This window comes from Eumetopias jubatus, unplaced genomic scaffold (genome assembly GCF_037043125.1).
Source record: "Eumetopias jubatus isolate StellerSeaLion01/CBP00866 unplaced genomic scaffold, mEumJub1_p1.0 scaffold_10, whole genome shotgun sequence".
In the NCBI taxonomy this organism is placed as follows: domain Eukaryota; kingdom Metazoa; phylum Chordata; class Mammalia; order Carnivora; family Otariidae; genus Eumetopias; species Eumetopias jubatus.
Window position 1 is genome coordinate 125,218,796 of NW_028274816.1, and position 23,389 is coordinate 125,242,184.

The 23,389-nt window shown below is 48.3% G+C and overlaps 1 protein-coding gene across 2 annotated transcripts in view; it reads right to left on the reverse strand.

Moving 5' to 3' along the window:
* Nucleotides 1-2,099, reverse strand: part of MYO18A (myosin XVIIIA) — a 94,783-nt gene extending 92,684 nt beyond the window's left edge. For both annotated transcript variants that reach the window (XM_088028396.1, XM_088028395.1), the window contains exon 1: nt 2,022-2,099. The gene's annotated coding sequence lies outside the window, so the exon portion shown is untranslated. The remainder of the gene's footprint in view (nt 1-2,021) is intronic.
* Nucleotides 2,100-23,389: the final 21,290 nt, after the last annotated feature.

Genomic DNA, 23,389 nt, shown 5'->3' on the forward strand with positions numbered 1-23,389 from the left:
CAGGCACACACCCTGGCACCTGAGCCAGGCCTAGGAAGCATAAACAAACTAGATACTCAGAACTGCCAGGCACCAGGTCATCAACTGTTCAAAGTTCAAAGCTTTCAAAGGAAGTGACCACCGGCATTCTATTCCTCCCACCCCCACCTGCGACCCTTCTCATTGCCCTAACCCTCCAACACAATAGCGTCCCCCATCGTCTTCCTGGAATTGAGGCCCCAACCCCAATGTCCTCAACCCCAAATGGACAAGCACACCTCCACCCGAGGCTATATATAATTAGTCATGTCCAGCAACCAGGAGGATGTTTCCTGGAAAGTCCTCATCACAAAAGGGCAGAGGGGAAGCTGAGGAGGTGGCAGGCCATTGACAAAGAGCCAGTGAGGTCTGTCAGGAAGCCAGAGACCTCAGGAGAGCAACTTTCAATATCCCCAAATAGAAAGTAGCTTCTGAACCAAAAGGGTGGGGAAAGCTAGACAAGGCCTGGCCCATTGCCATGACAACAGGAAACCAACCTGCTCAAGAAAAGGGCTCCAGATCTCATAAGCATATGGAAAGGCAGCCTGACCCCCTAGGTTCAATGTCTTGCTAAGGTGATCTCGCTCTTAACTTGACCTTCCCTCCCTTCCAGCATGGACTCACTTGCATACATACTTCAGACAGTTCACTCTCCTTGGGGGAGACATGCCAGGTACTCCAAAGGACAAATGAGCCCACACAAACCAGCCTGACTCACTGGCCAGGTGAAGCGGGGGAGGGAATCCGATTCCATAATTTTGGGGGTCCATCTGAGGGCAGGAAGGCTCTAGGCAGGAGAGCTCCTCCCAGGAAGCATTGTCCCGGGCCCTCTCTACACAAACACAAACCAAAAGGACACTGCCAAACCCATGCCCCATTGGCCCAGTGACCAGGCAAAAGGACTACCACTTAAAAAACAGACTGTCTGCCTTCCCCCACCCCCATCCATCCCCCCAGCCCAGTTCATTCTGGCTGGCAGCCTTTCTAACTAATCAGCAGGACACATGTGCCTTGCAAAAGGGTGACATCCCCATCCCTCCTCCCTGCCCCCAACAAAGCCCCAATGTGTGGTATGCCCCTGCAGGCCTTATCTCAGCCAGGAACATGACCCACTCCTCACCATGCTTGGTACCAAGCAGCACCCCGCTCCCCCCACAACACGGCGGTGGGGAGCAGCTAACCTTACCACCTCCCCTTCCCATTGGCGAAACAACTGGCATGACAGGTTAGCAGGGCGGGGCATCAGGGCAGTCTCTCCCAGAGGCCTGGGGCAGGCCGTCCGACCTTCCCACACACACCCCACCCCTTTGCAGGGAAAGGTGAGGTGAGCAGCCAGTCACAGGGGACAGCCAGCACTCCCTAATCCCCAAACCTACCATTCACTCACCCCCATCTTCTGCGCCCGGGGAGGGGGTCTGGGGAAGCGGGGTCTCCATTGTTTTGCCAGCCGTCTAGCAGCTGCTCCTTTGAGAGGAGCCCGCTGTCGGCCTGGCAGTGAAAGGGTGCAGCCGCTGGGAGGGATAAAGGGCTCGGCCGAGGTGCTCGCTGTCCCCGCTGCTTTCCTCAGAGCCTCGCTCGCTCGCTCGCTCGGACTGGGGGGCGGGGGCCTGGGCCTGGCCCCGAGAAGCCCCCTATCCCGGAGGCTGCAGCCTCCACCCCGCAGCTCGGGGCCACCTGGGCTCCCCCAAGCCCTCAATCCCTCCCCCAAACCGAGGGCCACCCTGCCCTGCCTCCGCGCGCCCCCGAGCTGGCAAAGGCGGCCAGAGCTCCCCTCCCCGCCCCTCCCGGTCGGCCCCGGTTCCTGGGCGCCGAGCTCCGCCGCGCAGCCGGGGACCGGAGCCGGGAGTCCGGGCCGCCGCTTCCAGGGGACAGTGGGGGAGGAGGAGCCGGCGGGCCCCTCCGCCCTCCCGCCTTCCCGGCCCGAGCCCGCCCCGCCGCCCCCACCCCCGCCTCCCCGGGCCCGGGCGGTCCCCGAGCGGCCGCCCCCGCCGCCCCGCGCTCACCGGCCGCCGGAGCCCGCCCGGCAGGCAGCAGAAGCGGAGACGCGGCATCCAGCGGCCCCGGCCCGGTCCGGGCTGGAGCGCAGCGCGGCGCAGGGCAGCGCCGCCCCCCGCAGCCGCGCGCGCCGAGCCGAAAGGGAGCTCCCTGCTGGCGGCTCCGGGGATAAACGCCCGGCCTTCCTGGCAGCCGCTGGGCGCGCCTCCAGAACGGGCCATGCGGGCACCGGCGCCGCTCCGCGAGCCCTCTGTCCGCGTCCGAGAGGCCCCGCCTGGAGCTCCTGTGTGCACGGGGCGCCGGAGGCCGCTGGGCACGCCCAGGGCAGGCACCGTGCCCGCCTGTGGAGAAGAGGTTCCTTCCAGGGCCGGCACTGGACCCCGTGGGCTGTGTCCAGGAGGGTGCTGCCCAGGGCCGTGTTGTCCGGAGGAAGCATTGGAGTCTTGCTGGTCACATCTTCCCAGGGTGGCTCTGCAGAGGCGGACACAGGGCGCTGCTGTATGGTGCCAGATGGCTCAGTCCAAAGCAGGCACTGCCTGCATGTCCAAGGTGACACAGGCAGAATGTCCTCCCCAAGGTGGACACGGGCTTGTGGTAGCTTGGTCTGAGAGAGCCCTGCCTTAGTGGGGCTGCCTGAGGGGTGTACCAGGGCCCAGGAGACAGTCCTCAGGGGCATTCATTCACTCCCAAAAGGAGACCAACAATGCTAAGATTAACACCTTTTAGTAGCTTTTTATTTTTTTTAAGATTTTATTTATTTATTTGACAGAGAGACACAGCGAGAGAGGGAACTCAAGCAGGGGGAGTGGGAGAGGAAGAAACAGGCTTCCCGCGGAGCAGGGAGCCTGATGCGGGGCTCGATGCGGGGCTCGATGCGGGGCTCGATGCGGGGCTCGATGCGGGGCTCGATGCGGGGCTCGATGCGGGGCTCGATCCCAGGACTCTGGGATCATGACCTGAGCCGAAGGCAGACGCTTAACGACTGAGCCACCCAGGCACCCCTTTTAGTAGCTTTTTTGGAAGGAGGTCTGCCCCTGGTTGTCATGTCCTGTAAACATCCAGTGAACTGCTCTCACCAAGAAGGGATTTTAGACTTCCTGGGAGGGGCCAGACGTGTTTAGAGAGCAGGCCTCCAAGATAGGTGCTATTGTCTTGAGTTTGGAGATGGAGAGGTAGACACTTCTACAGGCAGTGTCCTTACTGGAGTGGGGTACCCTGGAATGTGAGAGAAACTGAGCGTGGTGGTGCAGGAGGAAGGGCAGCCCTCTGCATAGTTAGCCCAGCTGAGAACTTCTGTAGACCGGGGTGGCTCAACCTGACAGATCAGGGAAGGTTGGAGCAGGGGGGCCCAGGAGCAAAGGGCTGAGTAAGAGCTCAGAGATCCTGAGGAATAGACCACACCCAGGATGTGCATTTTGCATAAAGGAATAGCAGGCCACACAAACTCAATTAAACAGACTTTTACTGAGAGGCTGCCAAGTGCAGCACCCGGCACTCTGGGGGACACTGAGAAATCAGACATGCAGCCTCTCTCAGCGGGACTCACATGGAAGTGTGCTGTGACTGTGGTGAGTAGGGTACACCATGCTGTCATCCCTAGGAGGAGATAGTGCTATGATGGGTGGCAGGTTTGGCTGGAGGAGTGAAATAAAGTTGCTCTGAGACCTGGTATTGAGTGAAACCTTGCAGGTTGAGTTGGACATGCTATCATTACTGCTTCCTGAACACCTACTATGTGCTAAGCACTATCTCCAGTCCTCACAACAAACCTATGACAAAGAGACTATTATAGATAGGGATTGAGTGCATGGACTCTGGGGTCAGGTTACCTGGGTTCAGATCCCTGTCAAGTACTAGCTGTGTTGCCCTGGGTGATTTATAAAACCACTCTAAGCCTCAGTTTGCTTATCTGAAAAATGGGGATAAATAACAGGGTGTGTCTCAAAGCTTATTTTGAAAATTAAATGAGTTTAGTCTTTTCAACAAATGGTGCTGGAACAACTGGATATTCACAGTCAAGAAAATGAATCTAGAAATAGACCTCACACCTTTTACAAAAATTAAAATGGATCATAGACCTAAATGTAAAGCACAAAACTACAAAACTGCTAGAAAGTAACATAGGTGGGAACCCAGATGACCTTGGGTTAGGGGATGATTTTTTTAATTTTTAATTTTTTTAATTCCCATATATGTAAATACAGTGTTCTGTTTAGTTTTAGGTGTATAATATATTGATTCAATAATTCTGTACATTACTCAGTGCTCTTCATAAGTGTACTCTTAATCGCCTTCACCTATTCCCCCCCAAATCTGGTAACCATCCATTTGTTCTCTATAGTTAAGTCTGTTTCTTGGTTTGTCCCTTTTTTTCTTTGTTTGTTTGCTGTGTTTCTCAAATTTCACATACGAGTGAAATCATATGGTATTTGTCTTTCTCTGGCTGATTTATTTCACTTACCATTGTACTCTCCAGCTCCATCCATGTTGTTGCAAATGGCAAAATTTAATCCATTGTATATACATACCACCTCTTCTTTATCCATTCATCTATCCATGGACACTTGGGCTGCTTCCATTGTTTGGCTATTGTACATAATGCTGCAATACACACAGGGGTCCATACATCTTTTCGAATTAGTGGTTTCATATTCTTTGGGTAAAGACCAGGAGTGGAATTCCTGGATCATATGGTAATTCTATCTTTAATTTTTTGAGAAACCTCCATACTGTTTCCCAGTGTGGCTGCACCGGTTTGCATTCCCACCAACAGTGCTCGAGCGTTCCTTTTTCTCCACATGCTGGCCAACACTTGTTGTTTCTTGTGTTGTTGATTTTAGCCATTCTGGCAGGTGTGGGGTGATATCTCCTTGTGGTTTTGATTAGCATTTCCCTGATGATGAGTGATGTCAAGCATCTTTTCATGTGTCTGTTGGTCATCTGGATGTCTTCTTTGGAGAAATGTCTGTTTATGTCTTCTTCCCAATTTTGAATTGGATTATATGGTTTTTTTTTTTTTTTTTTGATGTTGAGTTGTGTAAGTTCTTTATGTAGTTTGGATACTAAGCCTTTATTGGATATGTCATTTGCAAATATCTTCTCCCATTCAGAAGGTTGCCTTTTAGTTTCGTTGATTGTTTCCTTCACGGTGCAGAAGCTTTTTATTTTGATGTAATCCCAGTAGTTTATTTTTGCTTTTGTTTCCCTTGCCTCAGGAGACATATCTAGAAAAATGTTGCTAGAGCTGATGTCGTGGTGATGATTTTTACATACAACACGAGAGGCATGATTCATGAAAGAAAAAATTGATAAGCTGGACTTCTTAAAAATCAAAAACTTCTGCTCTGAAAAAGACAATACTAAGAGATCACAAGCCACAGACTGGGAGAGAGTATTTGTAAAAGACACATCTGAAAAGGACTGTTATCCAAAACAGACGAAGAACTCTTAAAACTCAACAATAAGAAAACAAATAATCCTATTTAAAAATGGGCCAGGCTGCTGCCGCCGCCACTGTGAACCTGGCTGCGCTCCGTCCGCTCCGTCACCTTCTTCTGAAAGCGCTGCCAGGCCGGCCGCCAGGGCAAACGTGGCTGACACCAAGCTATACGACGTCCTGGGCGTCCCGCCCGGCGCCAGCGAGAACGAGCTGAAGAAGGCATACAGAAAGCCAAGGAATACCATCCTGATAAGAATCCAAATGCTGGTGACAAATTCAAAGAAATCAGTTTTGCATATGAAGTACTGTCAAATCCTGAGAAGCGTGAATTATATGACAGATATGGAGAACAAGGTCTTCGGGAAGGTAGCGGTGGAGGTGGTGGCATGGATGATATTTTCTCTCACATTTTTGGTGGGGGATTGTTCGGCTTCATGGGCAATCAGAGTAGAAGTCGAAATGGCAGAAGAAGAGGAGAAGACATGATGCGTCCCCTTAAAGTGTCTTTAGAAGATCTGTGTAATGGCAAGACAACCAAACTACAACTTAGCAAGAATGTACTCTGTAGTGCATGCAATGGCCAAGGTGGAAAGTCTGGAGCTGTTCAGAAGTGTAGTGCTTGTCAGGGTCGAGGTGTACACATCATGATCAGACAGCTGTCTCCAGGAATGGTACAACAGATGCAGTCTGTGTGTTCTGACTGTAATGGAGAAGGAGAGGTAATTAATGAAAAGGACCGCTGTAAAAAATGTGAGGGGAAGAAGGTGATTAAAGAAGTCAAGATTCTTGAAGTCCATGTAGACAAAGTCATGAAACATGGACAGAGAATTACATTCACTGGGGAAGCAGATCAGGGCCCAGGAGTGGAACCAGGAGACAATGTTCTTTTGCTACAAGAGAAGGAGCATGAGGTGTTCCAGAGAGATGGGAATGACTTGCACATGACATATAAGATTGGACTTGAAGCTCTATGTGGATTTCAGTTCACATTTAAGCACCTTGATGGACGTCAGATTGTGGTGAAATACCCCCCTGGAAAAGTAATTGAACCAGGATGTGTCCGTGTAGTTCGAGGGGAAGGAAAGCCACAGTATCGTAATCCCTTTGAAAAAGGTGATCTCTACATAAAGTTTGATATGCAGTTTCCTGAAAACAACTGGATCAACCCAGACAAGCTTTCTGAGCTAGAGGATCTTCTGCCATCTAGACCAGAAGTTCCAAACATAACTGGAGACCCAGAGGAGATAGAGCTTCAAGAATTTGATAGCACTCGGGGCTCGGGAGGTGGTCAGAGGCGTGAAGCCTATAACGATAGCTCTGCTGAAGAAAGCAGCAACCATCATGGACCAGGAGTGTAATGTGCCCATCAGTAAACTCTGCAAACAAATTGCACAGGTGGATTTTCTTTCCGCATTTGCCCAGTTTGCTTTCAGCGATCCAGCTGGAGTGTCTGGTCAATCCAGATGAACTGATGGACATCTGTTGGTCTATGTGTAACTTTTAAAATTGGTATAGTATCTACAGAGTGTATAATTTAAACTAACCACAAAGCTTTATATCTTCATTTTGACTGTCCTGTAGCAGAATAAAGCACTTGAAAGGAAACAAAACTCCCTTTCACACATGGGTTATAAGTTTCAGTCCTGGTATCTGTGCTTGATTTTTATCAGTTTTATATAGATTTTATGTTTCATATTTTAAATCCAAATCCCACATTGTAAAGTTTGTGTACAATTTGTCCTGACACTTTGTGTTTGGCTGCACCTGCGTAAGCTGCTACAAATAGAATAGAGAATTTCATAGCCTGTATCTATCATTTAGATGCATGGAAAAATGGGCTTTGCACACAATGGGTTTGGAGCTCACTGGGAACAATGGGAAAAAAAATAACATTAGCTGTGGTTGTAAAGTCCTCCCCCCCTTTTTTTACCCTCTTGTGAAAGGTTTCTGAAACTCAATAATAAAAAGCAGTTGGTATAAATTATTCTTTGTGTCACATTTTTAGAAGGAAGAACATACTTTGAACTGTAAAATGTATCCTTAAACTGGAGAATGTATCCTTCATTCTGGTTCTTAAGCAGCCCTTAAAAACCCATTGGCCTGAAGCCTATGCCTCAGGTACATGCCCATTTTATAGTTTTAAAAAAGGCAAAAAGAAAGTTTGATATGTTGGTAGAAACAGCCTTTATTGGCTTCAATTGATGCTTTGTACAGTCAAGGACATCAGAGTTAGTAACTCATAAGTTATGATCCTGAGCATTGGGGCCAGGTTAATCTAGCCTCTGTATCTCCCCACCACCACCCTCTTTTAAAAATAAGGTAACAGCAAATCAACATTAGAACCATGTCTGCATAGAACCTGTTAAAATGCTCTGTTTTCATGAAATGTTAAGTTAAAGATTAAAAAATAATAATAAAAAAATAAAAATAAAATGGGCCAAAGACTTGAACAGACACCTCACCAAAGAAGATATACAGATGGCAAATAAGCATTTGAAAAGATGCTCTATGTCAGATGTCATAAGGAAATGCAAATTAAAACAACAGTGAGGTTCCACGACCCACCTATTAAAATGGCCAAAATCCAGAACATGACAACACCAAACGCTCTCACGAGGTCTGCACCGGGAAGTGTTCTTCATTGCTGTTAGGAATGCAAAACGGTACAAGTCACTTTGGAAGACAGTTTGGCAGTTTCCTACAAAATGAAACATACTCTTACCATATGATCCAGCAATTGCACTTTTTGCTATTAATCTGAATGAATTGAAAACTTATGGCCACACAAAAACCTGCACACAGATGTTTATAAAACCTTTATTCATAATTGCAAAAATATATAAGCAACCAAGATATCCTTCAATATCTGAATGGATAAACTGTGGTAGATCCAGACAAGGGAACACTTTTTTTTTTAAAGATTTTTATTTATTTATTTGAGAGAGAGAGAGAAAGAGATAGAAAGCACGAGAGGGAAGAGGGTCAGAGGGAGAAGCAGACTCCCCGCCGAGCAGGAAGCCCGATGTGGGACTCGATCCCGGGACTCCAGGATCATGACCTGAGCCGGAGGCAGTCGCCTAACCAACTGAGCCACCCAGGTGCCCTATTCAGCACTACAAAGAAATGAGCTATCAAGCCATGAAAAGACAAGGAGGAACCTTAAATAGATGAAAGAAGCCAATCTGAAAAGGCTACATACTGTGTGAGTCCAACCACGATATTCTGGAAAAGGCAAAACTATGGAGACAGTAAAAAGATCAGTGGTGGTCAGGGTTTGGGGGAAGGGAGAGATGAATGGCAGAGCAGAGGAGTTTTAGAGCAGTGAAACCATACAATATGGATACATGTCATTATACATTTGTCCAAACCTATGGAATGTACAACACCAAGAGTGAACCCTAATGTAAACTACAGACTTTGGGTGATGATGCTGTGTCAATATCAGCTGGTCAGTTATAACAAAAGTACCACTGCTAGGACAGAATGTTGATACCGGGAGAGGCTGTGTATGTGTCGGGGCAGAAGGTATACGGGAACTCTGCACTTTCTGCTCTATTTTGCTATAAACCTAAAATTGCTTTTAAAAATAGTTTCTTGGGGTGCCTTGCTGGCTTAGTAGGTTAAGCGGCTGCCTTCAGCTCAGGTCATGGTCCCAGGGTCCTGGGATGGAGCCCCGCATCAGGCTCCCTGCTCAGCGGGGAGCCTGCTTCTCCCTCTCCCTCTGTCTCTCCCCCTGCTTGTGCGTTCTCCCTCTCCTCTCTCAAATGAATAAATAAAATATTAAAAAAGAAAAAGAACAGTGCCCAGCACATAGTGAGCATTCTGTAACTGTTAGCTTTATTATCACATCTTTCCTAATTCATAGCTATGGAAACTAAAGCACAGACAGATTTGTGACTTACACAGCCTGCGAGCAGCAGAGTCAGGATTCAAACTGAGCTCCCCAGGGCTCCAAAGCCCATGCCCTTCCCCCTACAACGTGACAGGGAATGAATAGGCATATTAACATGTTTTACTTTTGTGTGTCCACATCTAGGGTGCTCCTGGGGTCGCACCGAGGTTCTAGCTTGACCCAGGAAGCAGTTTTGGAGAGCGGGCTGGTTTGAAACACCAGGGCAACACCTACAGTGGCCAGTTAGTTCATGGTCACTCGGCTTTTAGTCTTTTACTTCCCAAAGGTCAGACTAACCCCCTGTCCTGGCTCTAAGTAAAGCATCTCTCTCCCCTCACCCCGCATAGAAAAATGTCAGAGCAGTGTCCACATAGAATAGCCGAGATGACTGTGGAATGGCCAGTTTTTTCAGAAGATTCCTGGGCTTCTAAAGCAATCTGACTTTAATCAAGGATCCCCCTCCGAGAGAAACCTGGTGATAATAAAAGTCGCTGCCATCAGTTGAGTCCTTGCTGTGTGGGCAGGCACTATGCTAACCCCTTGACAGGCGTAGTCTCATTTAGTCCTCACAGTAGCCCTCTTAGGGAGGTGCTGTTATTCGCCCCATTTTACAAATTAGAAACCAGGCTTAGGAAGATGAAATAATGTGCCCAAGGCCACGTGACTAATAAACAGCCAAGCCCGGAATGCTTGCTCTGAACCACTCTGTTGGGCTGGGTCCTGGGTGGAGTGGAGAGCACATGAGCTTTGGAGCCACACAGCCTAAGAGGACACTTGGTCTAGCAGCTGCTAGCAAATTCCTTAGCCTCTGTAAGCCTCAATTTCCTCATCTATAAAAAGGGGATGATAATAGTGCCTACCTCATAAGAGTGTGCAAGGATAAAACAAGTGAATTCATTGAAAGCAGTTAGCCCAGTGCTTGATACATAGTAAATGGTTAACAGATGTTAGCCCTTATTAATCTCTCTGAACCTCCACTTCCTCATCTGTAAAATGGGGGCTGATAATAATATGTAAGTCACAGACTGAGTGTGAGGCTTACAAGAAACGGCAAAGGACAAGAGAAGACTTGCCACGTGGCAAGCTACCACATCATGACCCTCCAAAAAAGGTCGCAGGTAAGCAAGCCAGCTTTTTAAAAAGCCCATGGAGGGGCACCCAGGTGGCTCAGTCAGTTAAGCATCTGACTTTGGCTCAGGTCATGATCTCAGGGTCCTGGGATCGAGCCCCACTGAGCAGGGAGTCTGCTTCTCCCTCTCCCTCTTCTTCTCCTTCCTTTGCCCCTCCCCTCCCCTCGTGCACGCGCACATGCTCGCTCTCTCTCAAATAAAATCTTAAAAAGTTTTTTAAAAAATTAAAAGCCCACAGAATTGCAAATCTGCCTGATAGCAAGCGTGCTCAGTTGACAAAGGCACGCCTTGAATATTGTTCCTCAAAATGCATTTATTAACTTAAGATCCTTTCTTTGTGTAGAAGCTTGGAGTGTGGGTGGAGAATGTTCTCCAGGAAACTCAAAGCTAAATTCTTAGAAGATAATACTTGCCGAAGATCAGTCCAAAATAAAGGAGCCCGTCTCTGATATGACATTAAAAAGTTTTATTTGAGGAAATTTCAAACACATGTGAAAGTAAACAAATAATATAACAAACCCCCAAGTATCCATCACACAACTTTAATAGCTACCAACCCATGGAAAGCTTGTTTCTTTTCTTTTTTTTATTTATTCATTTGAAACAGAGAGCCCGTGAGCGCAAGCAGACAGAGGGGCAGAGGAAGAGGGAGAAACAGACTCACTGCTGAGCAGGGACCCCGATGCGGGGCTCGATCCCAGGACCCTGAGATCATGACCTGAGCCGAAGGCAGATGCTTAACTGACTGAGCCACCCAGGTGCCCCAGGAAAGCTTGTTTCAGCTATATTCCCTCCTACCCAGGAGAGTTTTGAAACAATCCCCAGATATCATATCATTTCATCTGAAAAGATTTCAGTGTTTATCTCTAAAAGATAAGATTTTTAAAATTTATTTTTTAATAAAAGATTTCTTTGAGAGAGAGCGCGCGTGCGCGGACATGTGCGCGCATGAGTAGGGGGAGGGGCAGAGGGAGAGAGAATCTCAAGCAGATGCCCTGCTGAGCACAAAGCTGGATTCGGGGCTCGATCTTATGACCCTGAGATCATGACCTGAGCTGACCTCAGCGCTTAACTGAGCTACTCAGGCGCCCCAAGATAAGATTATTATTATTTTTTTTTTTTACTTTTTTTTATAAGATTATTTTTAAGGGGCGCCTGGGTGGCTCAGTCGTTAAGCGTCTGCGTTCGGCTCAGGTCGTGATCCTAGGGTCCTGGGATCGAGCCCCATGTCTGGCTCCCTCCGCCGGAAGCCTGCTTCTCCCTCTCCTGCTCCCCCTGCTTGTGTTCCCTCTCTCACTGTGTCTCTCTCTGTCAAATAAATAAATAAAATCTTAAAAAAAAGATTATTTTTAAAAACAAAACCACAATACCCTTGTCACAACATTGTCTAATAATTTTAGATAATCATTCCTTAATATCATCAAATAATTAATGTTCAAATTTTTAATTGTCTCCATACATGTTTTTTTTAAACTGCTTGTTTGAATCAAGATCTACACAGTGCAGTTAGCTGATAAAACTTTTAATTATCTTTTAATCTTTTTTTTTTCTTTTTTCCTTCTGTAATTCATTTGCTGAAGAAACTAGGTCTTTTAGCCTACATTTTTTTCAGTCTGGACTTTGCTGATTGCCTCCCCATGGCATAGTTTAATATGATGCTCTAGTCTGTGTATTTCCTATAAATTGATAGATAAACCTAGAGGCTCGAAGGGATTTGAATTTAATTTCTTTGGCAAGAATACTTCAATAGGTGGTATAGTCTTCTTTCCTCAGGAGGCACATAGTGTCCTGTTGTCTCTGAAATGCCACTTTAAGACATCAGAAATATGATTGTCTTTACTAGAAGTGTAAGAATATAAAAAGAACCCATCCATCCTCAGATGAATGGATAAACTAAATATGGCATTTACATACAATGGGATATTATTATTCAGCCATACATGATTAAACCTTGAGGACATTATGCTAAGTGAAAGAAGTCAGGCACAGAAGGACAAATATTGTATGATTCCACTTACATGAGGTACATAGACTATGCAAATTCATAGAGAGAGAGTAGAATAGGTTACCAGGGGCTGAGGGAGGAAGGGAGGAAATGGGGAGTCATTATTTAATGGATACAGTGTTTCCGTTGGGGATGATGAGAAAGTTCTGGAAGTGGAGAGTAGTGATATGTGTACAATATCGTGAATGAACTTACTGCCGCTGAATTGTACACTTAAAAATGGTTAAAATGATAAAGACTATCTCATGCATATTTTACCACAATAAACACTCCCACACAATGGATAGCTTTCAAATATCCACGGCAGACATCACTCTAGAGCTAGCGTGGTGCTTTCACCATGTCTTGCAAATATCCCAAATGACTCGTGTCCAGAGCCCCATGTACAACCTTCCTCACCGACTTCTTCCTTTAGCAGAGGACACTCACCCTATGTCCGTGAAGCCAGCAGTCGGCTCCTCCTTCCCCCTCCTCTGCCCCCCACCCCGTCCACTTAGGCATTGAGTCCTACTGGCTCTATTCCACAAATAGCGTTCATCCCTGCTGCCCATCGCCTTAGTTCAGGCCTCGTCAGCTGTGGGCTGGACAATTGCAACAGCCACCTCGCAGTCACTTGCCTCCACCTCATTCCAACCTGTCCTCCAGAAGGCCGCCAGAGGGATCCTTCTCAAACGCAAATGCGATCACGTGGTGCCCTGGCTTGGAATTCTTCAAAGGCTCCCTAGCACAGGGGTCAGCAAACTTTTTCTGGAAAGGGCCTGATAGCAAATATTTTAGGCTTTATGAGCATCTCAGCTACGCGACTCCGCGACCATAGCACAAAAACAACCACAGACAATACATAAACAAAGAGGCATGACTGTGTTCTGATAAAAATTTATTTACCAAAACAGGTGGTGGGCCAGATGGGACCCGAGGGCTATAGTTTGCCCAACCCTGCCCTACAGAACAGAACCCACAATTCTGAGCATAACCCGAAAGGCAACTGGCCCCCCTCTCTTCTCAGGACCTAGACATCAACAGTCTGAGGCCCAAGGAGGGCAGCTTCCACTGCAGCAAGCGGGACTCTAGTTAGACCTTGGGAAGAACTTAGCTGTGGAAGGATTGTTAAAATTGGCCCACGTTGTGGAAGGAGGTAGAGGAATGTCCATCTGTCCATTTCTGACATGCCCTGTCTGGATCCACTCCTAATTCTGCCATGAAGACATCAAAATTAAATTAAATCAGTATATACGAGGGAGCCCCTATTACAAGCACACTGTCGCTCTCCCGTCTGTCACTGAGGAGCAAAGACTGGTTGGAGACACTTGCAAAATGGCAGGACGATGGATCTAAATAACAGCTCGAGACGGCAGTAAAGGGGAAGTCACAAAACAGTGCATGACTCAGTAGCAGGTGGACTCCTCATGGAGGCTCAGAGGAGGAAAAGACCAGAGGCGGGGTCAAGGAAAGCTTCACAGAAAGAGGGTAGGGTTTGAGTCCATGATCGTAGAATTTATCATAATAACGACCTCCGCCGCCTGCTGAGGAACAGTGGGTGCCCACCACTTTATTTACACTGTCTTGTTGAATCCTCACAACCACCTCATAAAGTGGTATTACGAGTCCCTTTCTATACAGTAGGAAACTGAGCCTGGAAACACCGAGGTCACGCGGCCCACAAGTGGCAGAGCAGGGCTGGCTAGTTTGGTTCTGAAGCCTGCCAGGGCACAGCTCCCCAGGAGGGGCACGAGCCAAGGGTAGGAGGGATCTGGTGAAGGTCTGGGGCGCAGGTCCTGGTGTGGCTGGACTGGGAAAGAGCGAATGACCAGGTTGGGAAGGGAGGTCTGGGCTGGCTCATGGACGATGCTGGATGCCAGGCTGAGGAGCTTCAAGTGGTAATCACGTCCGGGTGGGAATGGAGGGAGGGGGCAGTGTGGGCAGGAAGGTGCCTGGCACGTTCAGCAGTAGCAGTCTAGAGGGAGTGAGCATTCAGGTCCGTGCCAGAGGGACGCCGTGGGGACAGGTATAGGAGAGACAAGGAAAGAAGATTGCTGTGGGGACACAGGTAACCACATCCATCGGAGCAGATGAAGGAGAAGTTGCCCCCTGATTCAGTTCTGAGTGGACCAGGCAGCAAGGCCAAAGCAACACCTAGACGGGTAAGGGCAATACGATGGCTAATGTTTACTGGACCGGCTACTGTTGGTAAGCACTTTACGTGGGTAAACTCACTTCATCCTCTCAACGTTCTCAGGAGGAAAGATCTATTATTATTCCCATTATTCAGGTAAAGGAACTGAGGCACCACTCATCCGGAGTTACCCAGGTAAAGGAACTGAGGCACCACTCATCCAAAGTTACCCAGCTGGTAAATGGCAGAACTAGGACTTGAACTCAGGCGGTCTGCTTCCAGAAGCCTTGCTCTTGATCACTTCATTATACAGTGTCTGTTGAGGTAATGCTTTGGGGAGAAAGCAGGGTTCCCCACCCCCCTCCACATTCCCTGCCCTCAAGGATCAAGCAGGAGAGTGATGTCAATGGCAGGACTGTTTGCCAGGTGGCACGGCCCAGTAGGATCTCAGGTCTCTGCTGCTACCTTGAGCCAGCTCTCCCTCACCAGGGCCTGCACTGTCCAGGCACTGCCCAGCTGGAGGGAGCCTGGAGCCCAGGCCTGTCCCCATCAGAGTGGAGCAGGGGAAGATGGGCAGCACCCCCCGCCAGAAGTGGCAGCAACTACTGTAGGCCACAAAGAGGGGAAAGAGCCCAAGTGGTGCAGTTCCACCAGGTTCAGGAGGGAGTAGCCCACCCCCACTTTGAACCTGAAGTCCAGGTAGATCATCTCCTCCTTGCCCTGGACAGCAGTCAGTACTAGTGGGCCAGGGGTAGGAGTGTCAGTGAAATAAATATGGAGCATCAAACCCAAACGACCCACCAGAAGGGCCAGCCCCATAAAGGTCTGCAGCACAATATCACACTGTAGAGGGACATAACACTGTCTGACCTCAGGTCATAGGTGTGGGCTGCAGCCGCAAGGCATTTGGGGAGCTTCCTCTTTCCCACCGGGAGCTGTCCCTCTAGGAAGTGAGCACACCCCAGGAGCCCCAGCCTGGGTCCCTGTGGACACAATAATCACCCGCCTTAAGGAAGGAATTGAGGTGGGGATAGGAGTAGGCAAGGAAGGGGGTGAAAATATAAAGCCCCAGAAGCCGGATATTTGCATGACTATTTCTGGATCACAGCGGAGAGTTCCAGTTCCATCTGTGCCTGACGCCCAGGCGTGCCACTCTCTGCCTGACAAGGACAAGAAGAACCAGCTGGCAGAGAAAAAGACAGTAAGGAGAAAAGAATGGAAGCAGCGACTCTCAGAATGAGCCCCCATGCAACCCCACGTTAACCAAGACAGTCTGCACGCTTATGTTGCAATTCGGCTTCTGCTGAAACGTTCCTAACTAAATGGGCTTTTGAACCTTCCAACTGTCCTGAGCATTTTTTTAAAAGATTTTATTTATTTATTTGAGAGAGAGAGAGAGCACATGAGGGGGGAGGGTCAGAGGGAGAAGCAGACTTCCTGCTGAGCAAGGAGCCCGATATGGGACTCGATCCTGGGACTCCAGGATCATGACCTGAGCCGAAGGCAGTTGCTTAACCAACTGAGCCACCCAGGTGCCCCTGAGCATTTTTTTTCAGACCTACATAGCCCCAGGCACAATTACCCCACGATGCCGCAGTAGGCTATTCTCGACCTAGGTTGTTTTTCCTCCAGGTTCCAGGGTAACATCCGACTTGTGGTCATCATGCCAGGATTTGGAAGAGAGGTCTTACAGCCCCTGGCCTTGCCCAGTGGACGGATGCTCCTGAAAGGCATCACGTTGCAAAAGTCTCACTTTACATTTTTGTTGCTTCTGATCTTGGGAATTACTGCAAACGTTTCCAAGGCACAGTCTGGGGGGGCATTTACACCTACCTAAGTCCACCAGCACCCTCTTTCTGCCTCCCAAATACATATACAATCTAAATAGAGTAGTGGCGTGCACACGGTGAAAACCCAGGGTCAAGACAGGACTCCAACCTTTACCACTGACTTGGTTACCTTCCCTAATCTCGTCCTAAACAGATTCCTGGAGCTGCCACTGGAACCGCGCCCACCCCCCCACCCAGGCCCCCACCCCTGCCCTTAACTCTCAAAAAACCAGGCTCTCTTGATTCTTATCTCTCTGGCTGGTCAACGTGCCTTTCCTTAACTCTCCTGTTAGAATGGCCACAAGCATCTCCAGGATGTGGCATTGTGGCCACAGCACGGGCTTGGATTTAGACGCCCAAAGCTGTGTGAGCTCGGGCACGTTGCTCAACCTCTCTCTGCTTCTGTTTCTTCATCTGCGTAAAATGGAGATAACGGTATTTACCTCCGAGAGTTGTACGGGTTATCTGAGTTAATACATGCAAAGGACTAAGAAAAGTGTCGCATACTAGGTGTTTCACAAATATTAGGTGTTTGCTTTTTTTTTTTTAAGATTTTATTTTCGAGAAATCTCTATACCCAACATGGGGCTCGAACCCACAACCCTAAGATCAAGAGCCACATGGTCTACTGCCTGAGTCAGTAGGTATTAGGTATTTTAATCTTTCCCCCAAACCTACGCTTCTCCCTGTCTTGGTGAATAGCACCACGACCCAAGTCAGTATCCTGATCGTTACCCATAATTCCTCCCTTTGCTTCTTATCCACTTCTAACTGCTGACTGAGTCCCCTAAATGCTGCCTCCTTAACATCTCCCACGTGCATTGCCTTCTCATCAGTCTCTGGTATAGCCTTAGTCCAGACTTTATCTTTTCTCCCCAGAATCACTATAGTCCTAGTAAGTCTCTCGGCTTCCAGTCTTGTGCCTCTGGTCTACCTGCTCAATGGCTACGTTTCTTTTTTTTTTTTTTTTTAAGATTTTATTTATTTATTTGACAGAGAGAGACACAGTGAGAGAGGGAACACAAGCAGGGGGAGTGGGGGAGGGAGAAGCAGGCTTCCAGCGGAGCAGGGAGCCCAATGCGGGGCTCCATTCCAGGACCCCGGGATCATGACCTGAGCCGAAGGCAGACGCCCAACCGACTGAGCCACCCAGGCGCTCCAGCCCTGACATTTTGGACAGGATAAATTTACACTGTAGGGGACCGTCTTGTTTGTAGGAGGCTCTCTGGCCTCTATTCACTAAATACCAGGGGTATTGAAACCCCTAGTCGTGACAATCAAAAATGTCTCCATTGACAAATGTCTTCTGGGGAACAAAACTGCCCCCCATTAAGAACCAGTCATCTAAGCTAAGCCAAGTATTTTCCTGCTTTGAGGCAGAGAATGAAGAAGTTGACCTTTAGATTCTAGGATCCAAAGGGGAAAACTCCAAAAGTGATAAACAATATGCTCTGACCGGCATCTTAAGGAAGAAGACCATAGGCCCCGTTTCATAGGAACTTGAGATGCCCCAGCCTGCCACCAAAGTCACATAGCAGAATCAGGACTAGGGAATCCTCAGGGTTTGGGGCAGCGACAGGTCTTTTACAAATCAGCACCACTGGTGGGTCCTGCTCCTCCTCTGAACTCAGATCTTCTGGGGTTGAGGTAAACAGCTAGGCGGACTCCTCTGGGCCTTCCTCGAAGCCACACAAATCATAGAAACCTGCAAGAAGAGCCAAGGCCTGGAAATATTTTCAGCTCCAAATCTCCAAGTATCCGCTCCCTCCCCAGTGCCCTAGAACACAGGACCGGACAGTGGCCCCAATAGAAGGTTCCTTAAGTTCCTCTAGTCCCAAATCAATATTATGGACTTTTCCCTTTTTTTAAGATTTTATTTATTTATTTGACACAGAGAGAGAGATAGTGAGAGAGGGAGAGCACAAGCAGGGGGAGCGGCAAGCAGAAGGGGAGGGAGAAGCAGGCTCCCCTCCAAGCAAGGAATCCCACGTGGGGTTTGATCCCAGGACCCCAGGATCATGACCTGAGCCGAAGGCAGACGCTTAACTGACTGAGCCACCCAAGCCCCCCTTGGACTTTTCCTTTTGTCTCAGGCTCCCATGTGGCTGGGAACAATACTGTTACGCTGTTTTTATAGAAAATGTTATTACTTTGTTCAACATAGTTTTTTTTTACATTAGTTTTAATTTTTGAAATATTGTGGTAAAATATTCTTTATCAAGATTATCGAGTGTTTCAGCATCCCTTAAATTTTGTGCACTCACCTGACTCTCTTTTCGTGGCCCTGCTCACTGGGTCCCCAACAGGACAGCCCATGAGGCACATTATGAAGACACAGGTCACAAACAGAAGCCCAGAGGCCGAATTCTGCACATTCATGTGTTTTGTTTGGCTCGCACTGTGTTTTGAAAAATGTCTTGATTTGTTGCCAATTTTTTTAAGTCGAGAGAATCCCATAAAAATCCACATTTCTGGCTTCTTTTGAAAAATTGGGCGATCTGGCAATACTTCATACCATGCACAACAGCTGTCGGGACCTGGTGAGGGGCTTCCCATTTAGGGTAGGGGTGCTGCCCCTGCACAGGAGCTGGCTCGTTCCAGCTCACAAGAGACCACTATCAAATCTCCAGAGTGAGTTGTTGAGCACAGCCACTATAAAAAATCAAATTCTGTAAGCTTACAATTGAATAGATTTGTGACTCACACGACAATCTGAGGAAATAGTCTTCCATATTTGAAAACTACAATGCAGTTCAGCAAAGAAATCAGCCAGTCACTTACTAAGGTCTGAAGTTCAGACAAGAATCTTCATTGTTCCACTTTCATCCTGTGCCTTAACTTAGAAACGTCAGCCGGGGCGCCTGGCTGGCTCAGTTGGTAGAGCGTGCAACTCTTGAGCTCGGGGTTGTGAGTTCGAGCCCCACCTTGGGTGTAGAAATGACTTAAAAATCTTTTAAAAAGCCCCAACACCAGGGGCACCTGGGTGGCACAGTCAGTTGAGCATCTGATTCTTGGTTTCTGCTCAGATCACAACGATCTCAGGGTCATGGGCTCGAGCCCCGTGTAGGGGCTTGAAATTCTCTGCCCCTCCTGCTCATTCTTTCTCTCAAGTAAAATAAGTCTAAAAGAACAAACTTTCATGTCAAAACTATACTTGGTTATCAGCAGTGACCTAAGGTTGGTTACTGATGAGTGGTCCTCAAAAATCAATGAAAGCATTTTGTAGAAATTAATTGGCTATATGGAATTTACACTGAAGATTATTATACTTTTAATTAGTTGTAAATTATGTGCTACGCATTCCTTCTATAAATAAAAAAAGTTTAATAAACTTATGTATACGTATACATCTTTCCAGAGAGCCAGTTTTCGAACAATTTTTGGCATCCATGCTGGCACTCCTGCTCTAAAGTTTCTGGACCAGGGGCGCCTGGATGGCTCAGTCGGTTGAGCGTCTGCCTTTGGCTCAGGTCATGATCTCAGGGTTCTGGGATCGAGTCCCACATCGGGCTCCTTGCTCAGTGGGGAGTCTGCTTCTCCCTCTCTCTGCCCCTCCCCGCACTCATGCTTGCGCTCGCTCTCTTAAATAAATAAATAAATAAATAAATAAATAAATAAATAAATAAAATCTTTAAACAAAACAAAAAACTGGACTAAACTGGGTTAAAAAGGCAGTAACTTTCTCTTCTGCCTCTCCCCAAATTCCTGTGCCACGTGGTCCCATGGTGGGCACCCAAGAGTGCCTCAACCAGCAGAAAATCTCTCCGAATCTACCTTCCTTCCAGGGAAGAAGGGGTAGCAACTACTTGCCCCATGCCGGGCTCCTCACGTCCCTTCTTATTGGAGTCCTTCTCAACAGCTCATTGAAGGGGACGCGATCATCCCCATTTTGCAGATGAGAAAACTGAATGGCAGAGCCAGGATGTCAGTCGAGGTCTGCTGCCCCCAAAGCTCATGCTCTTTGTGCTGTGCAGCCTCCCAAGGAGACAAGAGCATGGTTTAGACGTGGTAGGGAACAGGAGAAAGACCTTTACATCTGTGATCCCAGAGGAAAAAATACCATTGAACTGGTCCCATAGAGAAGGACTGCTCTGGAGCCTTATCGTCCTCCTTCCATTTATTTGAAATCCCTCCTATCATCGCTCTGGCTTCTGAAGACCCCCCAGAGCCAGGCCCACAACTCTTTAGCCTGAAGGGGAGTAGTTATCACTGAGACCTGGAGGCAAAAAGAAATCTGCCTCCCGCTCAGGGATGCTGCGGACCAGGAAACATGCAGAACAGGGCTGTTGATCCCCAGCCGTGGGGCCCCTGCAGGAGGAAAACTCAGAAAAAGCTGGGAGACACAATGGGCATCCCTCGTGTTCAGAATCCTGCCCGCTCAGCTCAACAGAAGCTGCGAGAATACCCCCACCTTCCAGCACTCAGGACCTAGCGGTGCATCGTGCCTTCCAGATTCAGGAAATTTCCTCCCTGGGTGTGAATGCCCTGAGGGTCCTACTGAATCCCCGTATAGAGGGGCGGCAGGTGAAGTCTGGCCTGGAAACCACCTGGCCGCCAGGATGCTTGGCTGCCCGTTGGCAGGAATGAATCAGGGTCTGGGGCGATTCCACTCCCAAAGCAGAAGTTCCTATAGTGCAACCCTTTTCCCCCAGCTTGGTGGAGGGGCCTGGGGAAGCATGGGGCTGAAATTTAAGAGCACCTCACCAGGATAAAGCCCCCTTCTCCAGGAAGCCTTCCCAGTTTGTCTGGCGCTCCTGACGTCTCTCAGCATCTGAGCCTGCAATCAGGGGCCCCAGGCTCTCACTTCCCAAAGTGACTTTGGGCGACTCACTCCACCTCTCCGGTCCTCATTTGTGTAACAGTCAGCAGCTGCTGGATGGCTTCCCACTGTCAGACACATAGAAACTTTGCATTCCTTGCCTCACTTACATCTTCTCTCCAGCCACGTAAGGTTAATATTAGGATCTCTACATTGTAGTAGCGGAAGCTGAGGAGCAGAGAGGTTAGGTAATTTAGCTGGAATTCAGACCCAGGTCTGGGTAACTCCAACTCTGAGGCTTCCCATCATAAACTGTAAAGTGCTGGACACAGGACAGCAGGAACGACTCTGTCCTCTACTGCAGGGTATAGGAAATAGATGTGAATTTTATATCGGCATTAAACTGCAGGGCTCAGTTTGATTCCAGTCCGTTTTTAGGTTCCCACTTCCTCTGCACCAGAATTCTGTCAAGGTGTCCCGGGGCCAGGGTGCAAACACTCAGCCTTCTATGTCACCTGGCCCTGACTGGTGTCGCTGGGCCATCCACTGTCCGTCCAGACACTGACCACATATGGGTAACTCCTGAGATGCCCTCTATTTCTTCTCTGGTGGTTTTCTTTGCTACGTCCATGCCAGGTCTGTAGGCCCAGGGTGCTGGGGGTGAAATTTCCTTCTGCCCCACCTCCCGGTCCTGCCACTCCCTCTCTACTTTCCCAGGCTCTAGCCCCAGGACACCACAGGGACCCTCTTGCTGGGACTCAGTCTCTTCTCCCCTCAGCCTGGAGGAAGCTTCTCTAGTTTCTGGAGGGAGCCCCATGCCCCTCAAACTTACCCCACCCAGCTATCACGATATTTTCCTCAAATTGCCAGTCTCTGCTCAGAGGGCTTTGTACTCCCCTGAAGCCTAAGTTTCTGGAGAGTTAGGCCAGAAAGCAACTTTATTTCTGAGGCATCATCCCCTGAGGCAATGAGCGCAGGACACTCAGCTCCTGAGAAAGAGACAGTGGTGGGGATGGAAGTGTTAAAATACCAGTAAAAAAAAAATGAGTAAGAGCCCCCCAAATTTACAACGATAAACATGTACAAACTTATTACTATTCTTTTTCCCAATTCCTCTTTCCTTGAGGACAGAGATGTTACAGACTTGCGGGGCTTGGTCATAGCAACAGTAAACAAAAGACAGAAAACAAAAATGCAAAACAGCAAACAACAAGAACAACAATAATAATAGCTAATATATGTTGAGTGCTTATTATGGGTCAGGCACTACGCTAAGTGCTACCCCCTATTTCACTTAATTGTCATAGAAATCCTACAAGGCAGCTCTTTTTTTTTTAAGATTTTATTTATTTATTTGAGAGAGAGAGAATGAGAGAGAGCGCGAGAGGGAAGAGGGTCAGAGGGAGAAGCAAGACTCCCTGCTGAGCAGGGAGCCCGATGTGGGACTCGATCCCGGGACTCCAGGATCATGACCTGAGCCGAAGGCAGTCGCTTAACCAACTGAGCCACCCAGGCGCCCCACTTTTTTTTTTTTTAAGATTTTACTTATTTATTTATTTGAGAGAGAGAGAGAGAGATCACGAGCAGGGGGAGGGGTAGAGGGAGAAGCAGACTCCCTGCTGAGCGGGAAGCCCGATGAGGGACTCGATCCCAGGACCCTGGGATCATGACCTGAGCCGAAGGCAGACGCCTAACGACTGAGCCACCCAGGTGCCCCCGCAGCCTTGTTTTAAAGACAGAGCAGCAGCCCTGGACCACTGAGGTCTGGGCTTACAGTCAGAGAAAAAAGAAACTTCTATCCTGTTTAAACCACTGTTCTTTTGGTTATCTGTCACTCACAGCTGAATCCAGTCTTAACAGACACACATATGTACACAGACACATTCCCAATATGCAGTGTACACATAGCCCACAAGACACGGGAGGGTAGGTGGACACTGGAATCTCACAGGATTAGGAGTACCCACTCAGATTCACTCATTCAACACACTAAGTTCACAGCTGTCTTTCCCCGAAGCTCTTACCTCCCTCCTTTCTTCCCCATCATAGCGCTTCCCATGGTCTATTATAATTACCCATTTGCCTATCCATCTCACCCTGGCTCAGTTTGTCTCTGGGACCATGTCCGTCTTGTTCATCATCCTTCACTTAGAACCAGGCACAGGACCTCACTGAGTATGTGACCAGTGTGCATCTTCCAGCCTTGCAG